The 19,127-nt window shown below is 31.3% G+C and overlaps 1 protein-coding gene and 1 long non-coding RNA gene across 3 annotated transcripts in view; one reads left to right on the top strand and one right to left on the bottom strand.

Moving 5' to 3' along the window:
* LOC130451019 (calmodulin-binding transcription activator 2) overlaps nt 1-19,127 on the top strand; it is a 525,122-nt gene that overhangs the window by 80,238 nt on the left and 425,757 nt on the right. The gene's annotated exons all lie outside the window — the stretch shown is intronic.
* LOC130451020 (uncharacterized) lies at nt 9,243-10,541 on the bottom strand. Its single transcript, XR_008910665.1, has 2 exons — nt 10,292-10,541; nt 9,243-10,194 (listed from the first exon to the last, which is right to left on the bottom strand). It is a non-coding gene; the product is annotated as an uncharacterized LOC130451020 (long non-coding RNA).

Here is a 19,127-nt window from a genome sequence, read left to right as displayed (position 1 = left end):
TATAAAAACTATAATATCCCACTCAGAACGCGTGTGTGTGCTTGTTTTATAATGGTTTGGTAAAAAAGTTACGTATATTCAATGCTTGGTGTTTTGTTATGTTGAACCCGGGACATTTCCCGTACCGAGTATCTACCAATATAGTCCTTCCATCAGCTGCTTCTTCTGACTCGATTTTGCCCCTTATTGTTTCTTCAGAACTAAGTTATCTCAACATCTCAAAGACGAACGTGCTCGTTGTTGTTCAGACAATTTCAGTTGATATCATAGCTTTTCACATATTTTCAGGCGTCACTACTACCCCTATTTCAGCTTCCCAGGTGCTCCGTTTTTTCCTGTATAGAGAGCATTTCGGTCAGGCTGTGTCCAGTCTCGGAAGCAGTCGGTGGTCTATCTACTCTTAGTCGAGGTGTGTGTGTGTGTGTGTGTGTGTGTATGTGTAATTTTATGGCACTAGTTAGTGTAGTGTAGTATAGTGTAGTGAATAACTTATGAGTCTTCCTAATATAAATTTCTTGTATTTGAATTATGGATAAGGCTGTATGCTGTTGTCTCCTTGACTCTGGTCTATACCATCTTCACCTCTTTATTTAGATATCGAAGTTTACAGATATTTGTAACAATATGTGTGAATTTGCGTTAGTAGTGTTGTTGTCAATTTTTATTATTGCAATTCAGCTGTAAGTGAAACTAACAAATTTGTTCTGCTGTGTAAATTGATGCTAAGGTAATTAATGTGATGTGGAATAATGTAAAAGAAATAATGCTGAAGTTAAAATTTTCTTTAAAATGCGATCACGTTTGACGTATTTGCAATAGAAATTGAATTTTTTCAATAAACGAGCAATATTTATTGTTCAGTTGTGATTCATATTAATCAAATGTGATTTCTAATTAGATCAAAATATCTTGACATATTATCCTGATTAAGTCGTCGGATTAATACATTTTATCTTGTATTCTTCTCATGAGAGTAAAAAAGATAGAGCTAGTGGGAGAAGAAGCGCGCAGTACCAGATTTACAAAATCGAGATACAACCATCAACACATCTGTACATATTAAAGAAGGGTTTAAAATATCAGATTGAACTGAAAAGTAGGAAATAAAATACAGTTTAAAAACACTGAAAAACGTACTTTTCGAGTTAGTTATGCTAAAAAGAAAAAAATAAGTTATATATAAAAAACCACGCTTTTACTCATAATCACTATTATAAAAGCTTTCTATGACATTTTTAAAGTAACTCAGTGTTTCGGAATGAACACATATTGAGAGTTATGGAGTCCTAAATTTCGATATCACCGTTTTAAGCGAGTTAGGTAATACAACCCAGAATGGGAGTGGAACCTTGATCTACTGAATACCATCTTACCGTAGAGAGCCATTTCGAGCTTATTAAAAAATTTGGGAGAGGAAAGAATAATGAAAAGAGAAGTCTTACTCAGTGAATAATTTCAGTAATCGAAAAAATCATTTGGACAGTCCCCAGACTGGGAATCAGACTCACATCTGTTTATTACAAAATACAAAGTAAGTTTTGAAACCAATCCACGCTTTTATAATTGTGACATAAATTTTCTCATCGTTATTTTAATCTTATGCCAAGAATTAGTGCTTAATTTTTAAATTGATTATGGCTAAAAGCCTGTTTTTCAGTTTGTTTGAACTATAATTTATTTTTAATTAGATCTAAAAAATCTCACAAATGATCACAGACTAAATAGATAAACAAAGTATGTTCTGGGACGGAAGTGAATGTCATTAAGTGGCATATGTCGGTGTGACGTAAGTGAACGAAAGGGATATAGGAATTTTATTCTATACAGGGTGTCGACGTTCTTTACTTATAACGGAAATATTAGAAAAGGTATTTTGATTGTGAAGGTTGATATTAACACTTTATCATGTACGGGGTATACTCATGAAGATAAGAATTACAAGAATCGTCATCTAGAAAATATTCTGATGGCATATATACCACGGTTGATTTACCTGAATCACTATTCTAGAAAATCAGCAAAATTACCCATATTCCTAAGAGAAGTTGAGCTAAATTCAGTTTTAAACTCATACTTGTACCAGCAAAACAGTTATTATTGTTATTGTTTCGAAATTTTAATAATTGATATAATAAATATTTTCTAAAAAAGCTACTTCGAGCGGTTCGATACCAAAAAGATATTGGGACAAAGAGTATAATCGAGGTGTAGTCATATGACGGCTGATATTCCAGAAATTCCAAAAATTCCAAAACGGAGTGTTAATTAAATTCTGGAGCGGAAAAACCGAAATATGGAGTTACAAACCTCCTAACAGTAACGTCATAAGGGCATCATAAAGTTCGTTAAGTATACGCGGTGAAGATTGGACATGGATAAAAATAAAAGAACATAATCTGAGATTTCCATAGTGTCTACTTTGAAAAATAATTTGATTCTTACCAGTTATTTTACATGAATTTATGACCATAAGTTTATTTCGTATGAAACCTGGATATTTGAGAATTACAACGTCAAGTACACTACTGCGTGTATTCATTCATTGATTCGCTAATAGTATACAATTTCATTTGTATTCTACATTCATAGTTCGAAACTGAAAAAAAAAACAAGCTAGAGCAAATATATATGGTCTGAGTGTTAAGCTTGATACCGTAAGGCGATCAAAACCTTCTATTTTCCAGGCGGAAACATACGCCATTAGTTCATGCGCAGCCCAATGTGCACATCGCAGCCCTCCAAGCATTCTCATGTAGTTAAGTCAAAGCTAGTATAGAAATACACGCAGTCTTCGAATTCCTACACTGGAGTGGACTGAAATACAAATATAATAAATAATCTGAGAGGTTTCTATCTTATTCTACCACCTGTGTTGAAAGTTCCTTTTATTAAGCTAAACGATCTGAGGGTAGATATATTGGTTTATGCTCTCTATATACTGTTCGATAAATTACCACCTGGAGGACATCGAAGAAATCCCTAATAGCTCTTGTCGTTTCTGCAAGGAATCAGAGGAAACAGTCAAAACCTCTATGCGTGCGAGGATGTCTATCGAAAAAGGCTAGGATATTTACATTCACAGTTCTTAAAACCAGAAGAGGTACTTTGGATATACCAATTGATTAAAATGTTATTGAGGTTATTCGCGGTCTTTTCGCCCTACTTCATCTAATCTAATATACGAGTATACATTTATTTTAGAAAGAGCTATCCTGTAACATTATTATTTTCAGTCAGATAATTAGTTTGGCTTGGTAGACGAATGGATCATAATCTAAATACATTTTTATCAAAAATATAATTTGATGTTGCATCATAATATGCTGTCATTATTTTTCTATAATCCTTCAAAGATGTTTTAAAAATTTTCTCCTAAACTCATTTACACCACAATCTACAAGTTGTTGTATTACCAATCAATGAAATATTGTTAATAGAAAGAAAAAACAGACTGACAGCGTCAATTGTTCCACTAATGATAAGTACGTTTAATTATTTTCCTGTCTAACTATCACCTTTTGGCGTGAAGACGACGCCGTCGACGTCTCACTGTGCGAACGACGGCATAATGTTTATTGGAGAAACCATTACAATTCACTGAATATCGCGATAACTAGACATAATTGTTCTTGTTGATTAATAGTTGTTACATTATTTGACCTAACAACGTCGTTCCCATTTAGTAACCTTGAGGGATTTATAGATGCTATGCCGTGCGGGAAAATGGTGTCTGTTGAGGTGCACATCTTATATTTATTGAGTGATTGATTATTATAAATTAGTTTTGATAATATTACGACCGGTTTCATGATAAATTTAGAGAAAGCTTTAAATTTAAAGTTCCGATTTAATTAAGTCGCGCGTTATATAATTGCCATTTGGCCAAAAAATCTTTTAATTTGAACTTTAAAGTAGAGTCAGAAATGAATAACTTTAACACATTAAAGTCTCCTTTAGATATGTGTGTATTCTAAGCTGACCCAAGGGTCTTTTTACTAAGTTTAAAAAATAAAAGGTTTATGCCACAATGGCAAGAAATTGTGCTACATTAAGTTCGAGCTCAAGCTCATCCGAAGAGGAAAGAAGAAAAATATATCGACATAAAAAAACTATTTGGAAATATATAACAACCATTTTTATTTTTGGAATGATATTGAATTACTAAGCCCACATTATTGAATCAAATTCGGGATTAATCGAATAGCCAATTTGCCGTTAAGAATAGGTACAAACTGTGTCAGATGCTCCGATTCTCAACATTGTAGTTCATTGGCAAGGTTCCGTTCATGACCAGAAAATATTCACTAACAGTGCTTTGAGAAGACAATTTGAGGAAGGGTACTTTGGAAGACATCTTTTAGTGGATGACAGCGGATAGAGCATTTAGAGATACCTCATGACAACATTGGAAATCGTTAATACAAACGCTGAAAATGTGTATAATGAATTTATTATAAGAACAAGAAACTTACTTGAAATTGAATTGGTAAATACAAACCACAACAGCAAGCCACCAAAGATCAAGCCAAAAGAAATGTTGTTAGCGACAAAACAACACTTCTACGTTTCAATTTGCTTCGTTTTTAACGACACATATTGGAAAAAGACAGAGTATTTTCATCCTCCTTTTAACGTCTTAAAGGAGCCTTTACTTGAGAGACCGTTACAAATCGATTATCAGACCACTCCACTTTAACAACTCAGTTAAAGGGCCCTTTAATCTAAAGAAACCTTTAGTTAAAGTACCAGTTAGGATGGGATTATAAAACTGTCTGTTACAGTAGAGATGTTGATTTCACACAACTTTTTATTTTGGTTAATTTGACAAGATTGAAATATTCTGGATTATTCACATTCTCATAACTATTGCTTCTAATTGGTAAAAAAACAATAAACAAACAACAAAAGACCGATCTGAGTTTTAGATGTAGGCTCATAACGGAGATATTAAACCCATTTAATTTACTTCACCAACTGATTAAATTATATTAAACCTAATACATTCCTTGTCTGATATTGATGATGACAGTTAATAGTAGGCTCAAAGGAATCCGAGACATCAATAAGGTTACATTAATTAATTATTTGGTGAAGCTAGAGAAAGATAACTGTTAAAGACGACATTCAGGAAACAGAGGGTTTAGGTCAAATGATACTGCAACTATTAATCAGCTAATACATTATTACACAAGTTCGACACCTTTTTCTCTATAAAAACCGCCATCTATGAAGCAAACAACGTTTGTATCATAATAAGCAGACAAAATAAACTTGATGATGATTTACTTGTGGGTAATAGTTATAATAAAAACTGATAATGGGTCATCTCTGTCTTTACTAAATGAGCTCCAATAATTTATAGACATGGTAAATTAGAGCAGTTAGGAAATATTAATCTAGAATTTGAAATTGTAAGAATAAGGGAGAGAAGCAGTTATTGGAAAATTAACTTCAGTAAAAGTAAACTAAGATGAAGAGAACATTAACATGAGATGAATGAATGTATAAATAAAAATATTTGTTGCACACACTTCTCGTTTCTATTGGAGTCTTTTTAGTACTAAAACTAAAAACTAAAATATCGGATCTAGTAACAATCGTTTTCCAATATATTTTCAAAATAATTCCTTCAAATAAAACAAAATTCAATAAACGACATTCGTCGTTGTTTTCAACTATTTGCGCCTAAAGCTAAGCTGGCATATTAATCTCTTTATATGTATGTGATATTTTTGTGATTTTAAAAAATCGGTTCAGCCCTTTTTAGCCATTCTTCATTATTTCAATGTTTCCCAAGAGGAAAACGCTTTGGCCAAACCATTATGACCGTCCTTTCATATTAACACAAAGAATCTATTTTTTGTCGACTGTAATAATTTGTTTCATTGATTTTGAAGGGAAAAGAGTGAATTGTAATTATGACTTTTTTATTACTGTTAATTATTAATTCATGTGGAACCGAACTTTCCAAATTTTGGGAACTTACTAAGTGAGCAAAATTATTGCAAAGAGTTCTTTGCCACTATGTCATCATGAGTGAAGAAAGTACTGCACTTGGTTAGCAATGTTCTTTTTCTAACGTTGAATCTATGACTGGAAGTACTTATTAAAAAATCCATATCAGGATATGATAACAAATGTTGTCATTATAACCCATGTTTTTATTTTTGGGAAGGGCAGTGCCATCTGGTGCTTTAGGCAGATGTGGAAAACTTTGGGTGACGAAAAATTGAATTTGAGGCTACTAGTTGTACGGCGTTAGTACATTTTTAGTCGAAAGGAAAAATTAGACTATTACGGTAGGCATGACTAGAAGAAAAATGGGGGGCACATCATTTTTCCCATGTTTTGAGACCTCCTGAACACGATTATGATGCGTTTTTCCAATATTGTAGTTTATATATATATATATATATATATATATATATATATATATATATATATATCTGTTTAAACTACAATTCTTATTTTCGTCTCTCGAGCAATTGCTATGGGTCCGATTTGGTTCAAAATTAGCATACATGGCTTTTTTGGTGGTGGATTGATGTTATTAGAGTTTGGTTGAAAACAAATGAATATTTCGAGGGGTCGCAGTGCAAAAAAAGTGGTTTTTGTCCTTTGCTCACCTCTGCAGGTCAAACGAAAAGCGACTGAAAATGAAATTTCACATGTAGGTTCAATTAGTTGTGAGATGATTTCCTGTCTAAGGTCGAAACTTTCCATCTCCACCCCTCTCCATTTTATGGTCATTTTTGTTATATTTTCTTATTTTTTGGCCAGAAAAAGTTTAACTAGAGGGTTCGAACTTCGCATGCAAGTAGGGGTGATGTTGAAGAATTGTCTTTCTCAAGTTCAAACTTTTCTTCTTGAGTTCTTCTAGCACAAAACGCCCGAAATCATTTTGATCGTTGTAATTGTTTAACTGGACCGCCTCCTATTTAATGAATAATATAAGTATGATCGTTGCTAGGGTGATTTTTTTTACTTCCCATTTTCGAAATTTCTTGTCATTATGACAATTTTTTCTTTGTTGTCAATTGGAATTGAACAAGAGGGTTCGAGACTACCGGGTCTATTGAAATTATAAATTTTCATTCGAGAGAGAGAAAATTGATATCATTTCCAAGAAATTCATTTTATGGAAAGATTTGTTTGTGTAGTTAAATTCTTCATTCGACGAAAAATTCGACTTTCGTGATGGAGCTCTGCTGCTCACGGCTTTTTTTACGTTCAATTTTATTCACTACATTTTCCTAAAAATGATTATTGTTATAAGGTTTATTACCAGAAGAAAAAACTTGTAGAAAAAAGAAATGAAGTATGGATTCTGGTTCGTATATTCATACTCAAGGGTGGTACCTACCATTATACACGTAAATAGTTTAATTAAAACTTTATTGAAGTTTTTACACTTTCTACCTGTTCGTACTTCACAAGAGGCAACATTGTTTCGCAGTTTGAAATCAAGGAGAATACATATCCTAAGTAAATGAATTACTTTAATAAGAGTCCTTGAATTGCTTATTGGGACACAAGTGACAATATGAACTGATATAAGTATTTTAGCTCTGATTTATAGGATCTGTCCTTTACAAAACTGCTGTGTTGTTTGTTTACATTTTGTACTAACTTATTATCGTTACGCACCCGACCATCTATAATACGTTAAATAGTTAGTATTGACTGTTATAATCTATTTTTTTCGATAATCACCTTGTAACTTAGTGAGGAGTCACATTTTATCCAAATGATTTAGGTTAAATACGAATATGTTAAGCTTAAAGGCAATTTTTTTTCTGTTCTATGTTACGGATATGGAAAATCAAAACTACATTTTTCATATAAAGTGACTGCGGTTGTGTCAACACTCAACAACGACAAATAAGTTTGGAAAATATTCTCATATTTCAAATATTTATATCTGAAATGTAGAACACTAGTTAATATGTTAACTAGATAAGTAATGCCTTCAAGTTTCTAGAATTGTAAACAGTAAGTATGTTCAGAAATTCCCCGAGGATGAGTATTTCAAAGAAAAGAACTCGACAACTTTCGAGATTAATGCAATTTTAAGCATCTAACTCACTTAGGATTTTGTTTGTCAAATGTAGAAATGCATAAAATATTTACCTGGAATGGAAATTTCTCTCACGTCGCTGGAAAAGTTTTACAAACTATTTTTGTTTTTCAGTCATTCATCATCCAATCAAAACTTGTTTATACTTGTATTTTTGACGTTGCGGTACTGAATGCGATTTTATATTATTTCAACGTTTCATGAGTCAGGATCATTTTTTAATGTCAAATAATTTATTTTAAACAATACTAAAAAACTTCCTCAATTACTGCCTTTTAAAACTTCAAGTTTCTTTTCAAATCTAATCTCTTACTGTTAGCACTTCCTCATAACCACTTAATTTTCGTGTTCTGTTATTTCAAATATTTTAGTATCATTGGCTTCTAGATTACTGCCTGTATTTAGTTTAGTGCTTATTTCTGAATTATTTTTTCTCTTCAAAAATTGTACAATTTACAAAAACAAGATATAATTGGGTTGGATGATATACCTAATATGTGGTTTTAACAAAAAAATAGTAATCAGAGAAATATCTCTAGTTTATAATAAAATAATATAATAATAAAAAAAATATGATAAGACAAGAACGTAACAAAGGTTGACATCTGACGAACCACACTGTATGCTCACAAACAAAAGAGCAATAAATTTCGGTTTCAATATCCTTTGATCTCCTCAGTACAGGATACATGCTTTTACCCTTTAACCACATTAAAACAAAAACACGTTGTTTTTGAACAGTTTTGTTTAATTTGCCCTATTCTTTCTGTTTATTTTTTTGGGTTAAACTTTAGTAGTTGGAATTTACTGCCCCTTCCTATTAGGTTTTGATAAAAATACAATTTATTGTATTCAGTTGACATTATAAATACAATATCGTAGCCAAGAAAATGACTGATTACATATTTTTCACAACTTCCTCGATGTAGGTATCAAATAATGAAAGGAATTCACTCGTAAAATAAAGTACATTATTATAAAAAAAAAGGAAATCTAATATGGCCTTCAAATAAAAGGCGGACTATATTTTTCGATATGGGTGATGGGTATCAAATAAAAGAACTTTACAAGTAGAATATAGCGCTAAGACAATCTATATTTACCACAGAAGTGGACTCTAGGCATCTTACCAAAAATGAAATTAGTAAAAAAAAAATTAATTGTAAGTTTTAAAATTATTTTATTGTGAATAAAATAAGTTGAACACTATTTCAAGTTAAACGGTATTTTAATCGTAGGGGGTCATATAATAGTAGATGATATTTATCAACGTTCCCTTCTACATTCAAAAAGTTTCTAGAAAAACATCTAGTCTTTAACTCCGAATTGACAGAGAGTTTACAGATCTCTAATCCGTATTTAATTTGATTATGTTTGCTTTATCTACATGTCTGCTCTCAAGTATAGCATTTATATATCAAACTTTGTTCACAATCCGCTCTTCTCCTTTGCCTTGATACCTTCTACGAAGTATGTTGCAGATAATAAGCCACCTCTCCTCTTAAGACGTTCTTCTCTTTCCTATGCTGTTTTAAAATCCTCTCATTTTTCTTATTCTGTTGCCTCACTGCTTCGACAATACCTTATGAACAAATATAAATTCTATCTTTCCATTGCTCCCACCTTTGCATTAAAATACTCCCTGCTTTCTCTACGTCATTTTTCTTTTTAAATTAAAAATATATAATCGATACCGCAATTACTATTTACAATAAATACGAATTTCCCAGTACATTTGTGAAAGTATTTCTGCAAAATCTCAGTTGCGTAGATACTTCAAATAACTAACTCAAAGGTTCCTTTCGTATACCTTCGACGTTAATTTTAACACTGGTATACTAACTATACAGCAAAATTCAGGCTTTTAAATTTCTCTCCTTCTCCTATAGACATATTTAATGATTCACCGACAGCACAATAGTCCAAACATTCATGATATACTTCATCTCCTTCTATCTGACATTGGAATCACTAGAAAAGAAACTGCAGATAACCATGTCAAAAAACCTCTAACAACACTGCAGAAATAACAGTTCACCTTGAATATGATTTGAAGCTTCACTACAGTACTATATAATTTTTGGTTCAGAACCCACTAACTGTGAAGGCAAATTAAACTGAAATAAAAAAATATTTTTATATCTGGTACAATGACTGATACCCAGGATCTATCAATTTTTTTACACTTTATAGTGTACGAATTTTTCTACTTACTGTATTCTATTGGAAAACTACTGACATCTTGTTTGAAAAACACTTGTGCAAACGTGCAAGTAGATCCTATCTATACAATTACATTTACTGGCTCTTCAAACTAAATTTCAGTATTATTTTGGTGTAGTAGTGTATATAATCCATATCATATCAAGAAGGTATATATTCCAACGTTGTGTTACACCGCTATGATTCGTCACAAAAAACAACAAAAAAACACGCATGTTTGTCATTAATTCGATACGACTATTTTTTTCTCGCTGTGAGTTTTTGTGGACGTCAATTTAGCGAGCTGCCATTAAATCGTAGAAACGGAACATAAATTCCTAAATGACCACAATTAGCATTGAACGATGGCATAGGAAACATAAATCGGAACGACCCATAAATCTAATGGTCAAGTGTCCATCAAGTAGATTTGTTGGAACGAAGCCAAACAATTATATTGTCAACGTGTTTGTTATGATTGCTTAGAAATTCGAATAATTCACCTAAATTCACTTTAAGTGTTACTTTTTTTAGTTCGTGTTCTCATATAAAAGTACATATGTAAAGAATTGTTTAAAATAATAAATCTACTACGTATACAAATATAACAAGTCAGAGATTTGTACTTGAAATTTATCATGTGACGTTTATTGGTTTTGTAATATTTTTTATTTTCATAAACAGTGAAAACCCAGTGAATCGTTAGCAAAACCTTTACAGGAGCATGTATATAATCTACAAACGAGATTAATTTATTTAAATTATTCTAGAATATTAATAAAACTACACGTTTCATCTAGAACTTCACACAATTTCCAATTTATTATTCAATACTTGGGTTAAATGCCAGAAAGTTATAATTTGTTAATAACTTTAAATGCCAGAAAGTTATAATTTGTTAATAACTTGATAGATTTCATCAACCATAATACATTTTTCATAAAACATCTTCAGTTTTATGTCAGGTCATTTTAATAATTAGTCTAACAAACTAAAAATGAAATTAGGCAGTTTCATTATCAGTATTCACAAATATATGAAATCAAGCGCCAGTTATGGAGGGATCTGATTTGTTCATAGTTTTTCAATATAATTATACTTTGAAATATTGGTTAATGGTTGTGTCTGATTTCGTACAATGGTAAATTGTAAATTGGCAAAAATAATTTGTTATGACGAAGTAATGATTTGAGATACCTCACTAAAACGATTCAGTTGTAGAAAGATAATTCTATTCATAGTCAATTCATTGATGAGTTGTTATAAGCCGTTGTCTATTGGTACTTGTGATGAACCAAATATCCAGCATTTATCCGTGTCCCGTCTAAACAGTAAATTTAGTTGAAATGTTTGAGCTCTTGCATTTGAGCGAATCTATGCATTTGATGGACAATGGATCAAATTCTGAAATTTCGAACTTTGGTTAGGTTATTCTTTTTAGTGTCTATTAACATTGTCCGTCATCGTTTTTTTTAATTAAAAATTTACAAATATCTTATTAAAACGACCGTCCATGAAAAATGTCCTTTTTTTAAAAAAGTACCACAATTATATGGAGAAAATTCTAGAAGGTTATTTTAATAAAACGTAATACCATTAAATATCGTAAACACCCTGTCAGCATTTATTTTATTATAAATACGAACATTTGTAAACAACTTTTCAATGAATATATGTATCGCTCTTGAATATATAGTTCATTCAATGTATTATAGTTAGTTCGCTTAAGATATTAATTGCAATCATTCAATAATACAAAATTAATTGTAATTTTGTGTGAAATAAATTTTTAAGAAATAATTTAAAATTAACTATTTTTATGAACAAAAAATAATTAATCATATTTTTTACGAGAATTCAATTTTATTATCATAATTTAAGTTTATGCAGCTTGAACTTTTATAGACTCGTTAATGTTATTTTAATGAAAAAAATTTAAAACAATAATTATAAGGAAAGTCGCTTAGAAATCTATCTCCACAGAAATTAACTAGGATGTGTATAGTTCCACTAATAAGTACCTGCGGTTTCGTAACGGTTTACGAAAAATTTTTTTTCCTTGAGCTCTTCCTTTTTTTGCAAATTTTGTTCCTATGAATTTCAGTTTTTTTGTTTTAAATGTTTGCTTATACTTGATTAACATATAATTGTCTTTGATCATGAATTCTAAAAACAAGAAAGTAACTAAATAAAAAAAATTAGTATAGCTTTGATAGCAATATAAACAAAAATCCAATTTTTTCAGAACGAACAGAGTTTCAAATATTATTAACGGGCATATGGACAATGGATTCACGATCTTAGACTCGAAAATATTCGTAAGGAGTTCTGTGTGTACGAAAAATTTATTGTAAATTGAATGGTACCTATACCTTGAACATCAAAATTTAAATTTAAATATAGAAATCGATTTCTCGTTAAAAAATAATGGGGGCTTACGTTTAACTTTTTATCGTATGGCCATAAAACTTCAATGTCTAATAATTTGTTGTTTCGCTTTAGTGTGCGTTGGTGACATTCATACTGAACACACTGTTTGCGCTACCACGACACCAACACTCAAAATTATACTGTCTGGTGCGCTTTACGGTAACGGGTGTAGTGGTAGTGTAAACAGTGTGTTCAGTATTAACTTTTAATTAACTGAAGAGGTGGTTGTAAACTTTATTCCTAACAACTTGAAATCAATACTGACTTTTATACTGAACGATTATTATAAGTTCCCATAGAAAAACAACTAAGCAATCAAATTACACATAAATTTGATGAGTAAACAACATTAAATTATCTATATAAGAGCAATGACAGATGACATATATGTATTTTTGCCTTCTTCTTTTTGAAATATGTTGAAAAATATCAAATAACTCATCATAAGTCAGTGAATGCCAAGATGTTAGTTAATGTTAAAGTCATAAAACTTTCTTAAAAATAATAATTATTGATTGAATGTTTTTCGATGAACATATTTTTGGTTAGGAATCTCCTCGAACTTGGCTTCATCTTCTGGGCGACCCAGAATTGCGGAGACTAAGTCAAGCGACGAATAAATAGAATTTTAGTACGTCGGCGTCGTAGTTTAACGTTTAAATATGGTCCATTATGTAAATGGGCCCGGCCGCAATTAGCATACTACATTCACCATTTCGCAAGGTATTGCTCTATTTAATATACTTACTCGTTGTTAACTGGTTGAATGCTTTCGGTATATGCACTTTCTGTTTTCTGTACAATGCCAGTACAATTTATAAGAGGATGAGGAACAGTATTGAAAATAGTTGATAGTTTTTTTTATAGCTTTTAAAAGAAAGATAACTTTTGACGTTTCGACCTTTCTTTATCAATCATATATATATATATACTTATATCTATAGATCAATATAAATAAGCAAATTGTCAGTGTCAATATCTTAGAACTTTTGGAACCTTGCCCATTGGAGTGAACCTCTGTATTTGGTGGACAATGGATCAATATCTGAAATTTCGAATTTCTTCCTATTCTATGGCTAGGCTGTTCTTTTTAGTTTCTATTATCATCGTCCGTCATCGATTTTTTTATAATTGAAAATTTACACCAAGATTTCTTATCAAAACGACCGATTATGGAAGATGTCCTTTTAAAAAAAAAGTACCACAACTATTTTGATGAACGAAAATTAATTAATCACCTTATCATATTTTGATAAAGACTTAAAGAAAAGTCGAAACGTTAAATTTCTTTCAAAAATTATTAAAAAAACTAATTTTAAATTTTAAAACATATTCTTATATTCTTATATTTTTAGGAACAACATATATTGCACAAAAAAATAAATGTATCAATAAGAAAATTCATTTAAATAACCGTGTGCATATCTGCATGCATATCTCTTAGATTTCGAAAAAACAATTCTCAACTAATTAATGGAAGTAATATCAATTTTCGGTCGTCTGAAAAATCTTGCGTAACACTAGCTAGAATGTCATGAAATTTTAGTATAGTTTTTCATCGCTCGTAAATATTACAATCACCCCTCGTAATTAGACTCGTTAGGGTGTTTTCATTTTGTGTTTAATGCTTTTAAGTACTCAGTTCTATTTTGACAAAACAACTTTTGTAATCTCAAAATCTCCTAGTTTATAGTTCCTTATACGTATAATTCTCTACAAATTTATATTAATTAGTTTATTCAGACAAAGAGAAATATTCTGCTTCAAGATAATTTTCGTTCCGCTTTTTGTGTAAAAGATTAATTTGTCTTATAATATTAGTATCATGTAGAGTTTCGCTAGATATTTTACATGTGTATTTAAGCATCTGCTCTCAGTTGACTGAATATTATCCCTTTATTGCTAATTAAATTTTGAACCGATGTGAATATGTCGGAAAAATGTTAATAATAATATGTACAAATAGACTTAGCTAAACAGAGCTGGATTTTTGAAAGCCCTCTTTTTACGAAGTTCTATAGAAAATACGGCAATTAATTTTATAAACATGTTAGAGGATAACTTAAAGTTATGTTCTTAGCTAGTGATGTCCTCATTCCAAAGTTCAATAAATGACTGGCAGCTTTTCTAGGGTTTCATATGCTTTGTGTGGCCTTCTCAATGTCAGGAATGGTGTCAAAAAGTTTTTCTTGTAAAAATTTTTGATTTTTGAAAGATCCCCAAGTTGCATTGAGCTTAATCCGGTGATTCAGTGACCAAAAATTGCTTGGAATATATTTTTTATGACTAAATAATAGAATACTGACAAGTGTCAATTAAAATCTTGGACATAAATGGTAGAAGCGATGTAATATTGGTGTACATGGAAACCGTGTGAATAAATCGGGCACTAATAGTCCCAAAGTATCATTCCAACAAACTACTTGACACAGTACTGATTTCAAAATACATCACATTAATGACGGTTTACCCGATTACTCAATTTAATCCTACGATTCCATACAACTGCTATTACTCACAACAATATTTTACTCAAATGTTGTTCCATCAAGTTATCACGTTATTGCTTTTATCACTTTTAGCTATGTCAATGTACCTGATGTACTACAGTAGCGTGATAGTTTCAGAAATTAAATGACCTGTGACATAATTGTCATCCCTTATAGGTAAACATGACATGTAACACGCTACTCACAATTATCAGAGCCTCTAATGCCTCTGCGTCCTATGTTGCTTTCCATTAGACCGGTCGCTTGCGCCATTGAATATTGGAATACATTTTTTGAACAAATAAGTTGCTTCAAAATTGATTCGTAAGGCACGTTACTTTCGGTTAACTACCAAAGCGACGATTTTTAGTGCTATTCGAATCTGACATGTTCAGTCTAGTGTAAAAATTCAACGAATAGTATTATTTCTTGAATGTTTAACTTCTTAGATCTTAATTCTTGATAAATTGTCTTGATCTTAGGTCTCTTTTGAAACTAATTTTGTATTAAGAGGAACCTAAAATCAAGACGAATACTAATATTGATAGCATCGACCGAAACTTGAACGTTTTCGATTATATTCATCTTTTTTTATTTTAGTTGATCGTGCATCAACAGTAACGATCTTTGGCGTACACATTTCATACATTTACTTGAACTATTAGTAACTATCACTTTTCTTAATTATATTTTATATATCTCTTTAGAGCATATCAAACTGTTGGTTAGGTGTTTGCAGTAGGTGTTCTGGGTAATTCGGAGTTTTCTTATTATCGTAGATTCTTTTCCACTAAGAAAGTTGATGTGATGTGAAGTAAATTAATACGCACAGATAGCGTCAAAGTAGTTTTTTAAGTTGATCTTGAAATCATTTGCAATATGATTTTTGGATTATTGTTCGTCACAGTTTCTTTGGCATGGTGATTCTGCACTTTCATTACCAATAATTCAAGTTTTCTTGATCAAAGACTATTTGGTAGATGAGATGTATGTTGTGGACTGGGGTGGTTGATGAAAACGGTTTGAATTGACAGAAGAAAACCTATGGGTTCATCAGTTGAAATAAGAGCGCTACCAATATGAATGCTAAAATAATGAGATTTATTAAAATACTTTCTTAAGAGATGTTCATGCTTATTATGAATGATGAGTGTGGTATCGATCATATGAACATTATTGCTCCTAGAAAGACAAGAAGGTGAAATAGTGGAGAGATCAAAGACTGATTGTAAGACTATTAGTAAAGGTAAATAATGAATCAAGTCTATAGTATGAACAGTGAAAAGGATTAGGGGATACTGGGTCACTACAATGCGGAAAAATATTCACATTCACATAAAATAAAATGCTTTACCTTAGTACATAGAAGTAGAATATAAATCATGATACTTCACCATTATACGGCTACGATGCTGAGTCTGGAAGTGGCAAGATGACTTTAGCAGGAACAATAGTAGCGAAACAATCACTATAATATACAGCAAGACTTTTAAGTTTTATAAGACTTAAATTTTTTCTTGCTTTAAAGTTAACTGCTCCATTTTTTGTTACTTCTTGGTTTTGGGACTAGATTTTCACATGTTTTCCCTCTTAAACTTTACACATAAAACTTCGATATTGCTTTCAAACATGATTGCATTTGTACAAAATTAATTTCTAAAATAATAAACGTATGAATGTTATGTTACGTTCTACTGAAATTTAAGAGGTTGCTGAACTTGAACTGTTACGAGCATTTGAAATACTCCTTTCAAAAAGGAAGGTCGTTCAAGAGCTTCAACATAAAGCCAAACAAGACTCAAAGCAGAGCGAGGAGCAGTATTGTCAACAGTTTAATATGAAAACTCGGAATTCATAGAAACTGATTTGTGATTATTTAAATGAGTGAATTTTTTTTAATGTTAAAATATTATTCATAGTTTAGTGAAACTGGTTTTCTTTTATTTCTTATGACTGCGCTCATTATCACATTGATTCGTACTTATCGATATTCTATTAAAAAGTATTTGTATTCATTGCCCTTGTCTTCGCCTTCAAGATAACTTTTTTATATCTACAGCATAAAATAATTTCAGCAGACTTATGACTTGTCAATTCCCAATAACTAAGTATGTATATATAAAATCATTCAGTTTGTGAGGTTGTTGATTTAGAAATTCCCAAAACACAATGATCTACATGCTAAAAAGTAAATTATAATAGAATTGTCGCATACCGCATCATTTCGTTAATTGCTCTAATCTTTTACTTGAGTTGAATATTTTGTTAAAACAGAACATTCGACCAGTCTATTTGAGCATCAGCTCTCTCGACGACGGACGGACACATAGACATGCGATAAATTAAACATAACGTTCTGGGGAGGCTGTGCACGCTGTGTGTGACGTCAGCGTTCCGTGCACTGAATCTAGAATCAGGAACAATTTTGACATCCAACCCACCCGTCTATCCACAACTACTACTCGAAGAGAATAAAAGGGATATATTGACGAATACGTTTAATCTCCACTAGCCTAGTGAGAACCATTCACAATGTGCCCTCACCAATCTATTCTATCACTTAATATTCAGAATAATTATGATTAACGATAAAATAATAGATGTCATTTTTAGAACTATATGGTGTGAACAAGATTCTAATAAAAGTGCTGATTGTCTATTAAAAAAAAAAGATAATGGATAAGTACTGAGGGTAGATTGAGTACTTGATTTTTTGAGTACTTGATATATAATAGCGTAACGTCTCTTATGTGGAACTTAGCCGTTCTCTCTAGCTTTGCGGAACTTTTTTCATTCTACATTTTCTTATATCTTCAACTTGTTAACCAGCATTCTACATTTCTGCACATCTATAGCCATCTTCCAGTCTCTCATCCCCATTATTTTCAAATCCATCCCCACCTCATCCAACCATCTATACCTCGGTCCTCATCTTAAGTCCCTCTCTGCGTCCATCAAACCATTATTCTTATTTTGTTGTTTTATATATTCTAAGATTCGTTTTCATTTTAATTCTTTTTAATTCTTTTTTCGTCCACATATGTTTATCTGCAACAAGTGCTTTATTCGCTACTTGTATCTTTCCTCTGATTTATTCTATTCTACCTCCATCTTTAATTATTATTACTCCTAGATTCTTGAATTTCTCTACCACTCCAAACTCACATCTTCCAAGTTTTATTTTACCTCTTTTTTCTGCTCTCTTCTTGCTACATTTCATACCATACTTAGTATTAATTTCTAAACCCATTGTTTCAGTTTCTATCACTAATTCTTCTATAATTTCTTACAATAAGACGTCCGCGTATGCTATTAAATGAGCACCCATATTTTTTATGGTCCTTTTTATTTATATTTTTGTTAGATAATCGAGGGCTGAAATAAATAATGTTGTTGATGATAATGCATACCTTGCCATTATTTATTATAAATTTTTCTGTTTCACCATTTTGTGTTTTGACTCTAGCACTTGAGTTGAGTTGAGATGTTTGTTGCTATCATATAACTTATACTATACTTATTGCTACTATGTTACTTTTCTGCAAAAATATCAATTGGAAAAGTTCAATTATTCTGCTTCCATACAGTAGTTAATTCAACAATGTAGTAGAATCTTGCGATGAGAATGAATGTATACAAAATTATCTTTTCAAATGATTAATTGATTTATGTTTTGTTTCAATTAAATTGATTATTTAATTTTAACTTCTATTTCTGTGGTGATGTTTTTAACTAATTGAATCGCGGATCAAGGCGCTGTCCGTGCTGGCGCGTGACGTCCTTTTGGCCTTGGCGCGCCTCTAAAACCGGTACTGGGTTTGTGTTAAATACAATGTAATAATTCTATTATTTCATTTGAAATAGGAAAATATCACAAAGCAAAGTTCGAAATAAACCACTATCAATGGTTTTGATAGTTCCAAGACTCG

Source organism: Diorhabda sublineata, chromosome X (assembly GCF_026230105.1).
Source record: "Diorhabda sublineata isolate icDioSubl1.1 chromosome X, icDioSubl1.1, whole genome shotgun sequence".
Taxonomy (NCBI): Eukaryota; Metazoa; Arthropoda; class Insecta; order Coleoptera; family Chrysomelidae; genus Diorhabda; species Diorhabda sublineata.
Note: the sequence above shows the minus strand (reverse complement) of the source record. Positions and strands in the feature narration are given on the sequence as shown.